Source organism: Carassius auratus, chromosome 6 (assembly GCF_003368295.1).
Source record: "Carassius auratus strain Wakin chromosome 6, ASM336829v1, whole genome shotgun sequence".
Lineage (NCBI taxonomy): Eukaryota > Metazoa > Chordata > Actinopteri > Cypriniformes > Cyprinidae > Carassius > Carassius auratus.
In genome coordinates this window covers 28,184,154-28,185,410 of record NC_039248.1, presented here as the reverse complement: position 1 = coordinate 28,185,410, position 1,257 = coordinate 28,184,154, and positions in this window count along the sequence as shown.

Genomic DNA, 1,257 nt, shown 5'->3' with positions numbered 1-1,257 from the left:
TCATTATATCCAATTGTTCAAATTAAATAGTGAAATCAACATATTAATGTTTTTTTTTCCTAAAGTCAGTATGTTTATACTTTAATGTTTCAGCGTCTATGCTAACATACAACACGGTAAATACGATTACTAATGAAATCATGTTCAATTGTATTCAACCTGAGACGTTTATTTAAAGTTGTGTTTTTGAATTTCTACCTGAAATGTAAAAGTCAGCCCATGTCCTATACTGTACCAGGAACTCCCATTAAAGCATTCATTAAAGCACACCTCTCTGTTAGATCATTTATCTGAGGAGCACGCATGATGGATACACCAGCTCTCTTAGCCATGATGCATGTTCCTGACCTCTAAAGGATTACATTATCAATAAGAGTTATCTGCCGCAAGGCTGCCGTGCATGCAGTTCAGTGCACTGTGAGCTGTAGATCTCATGAATAACACGTTGGCAACTTTGAGCACTCACTGAGCTGAAACACAAGCTGTGTGAAGTCCTCCTACATACATCTATGCTGTGTCCCTCTGTCAGATTTACAACATTAATGTGTTTTTTTTTTCGGACAGAAAATATAATATGACCAAATGAATGGCAAAATAATTGTGTGCTAGTTTGACTAAGATGTTAAAACCTTATAAATACAGCTCTTTATTTAATATTCTGTTTCGTTACGAGTTAGAGTTATTATTTATCTAATAATATTTATTTATTTGCTTGGATTGGTATTGAATCTTCACCCACGCTGTTGTTTGAAGAAGTGGTGAGGTGTAATTACTGTTTATGTATGAGGTAAATAAAAGCCAGCTCTAAATGCCATTTGAAGGCCACAGTTGATTGTTTGTGCAATTGCTACAAAATTGGGCTGAAGCAAAACATTTATGGAGAGAAAATGTGCTGATAGCTATTATGTGTTCTTCATTAATTGACAATGAGTTACGAGAACAACAACATAATTCAATGCAAAGCCAATATTTAGCTCGGCAAAATCTATTTGTGTTGCAGATAGGTGCAGAACAATCATATTGTTAAGGGAATATGTCATCAAATAAAAGCAACTGCTTTCACAAAAGAATGCCAGGTTTCAGCAAATGAACTTTTCACTTAATTCATGTGTTTCGTTTTGTGTAATCTTAGCAAGCTTTAATTAAAGAACTAAAGTACTTGTTGTATCATTAATACGTCGCAATTTCTGAATGAGCATTGAGATATTTGATTGCAAGTGCTAAAAATTAATACTTACATTCACACACACACACACA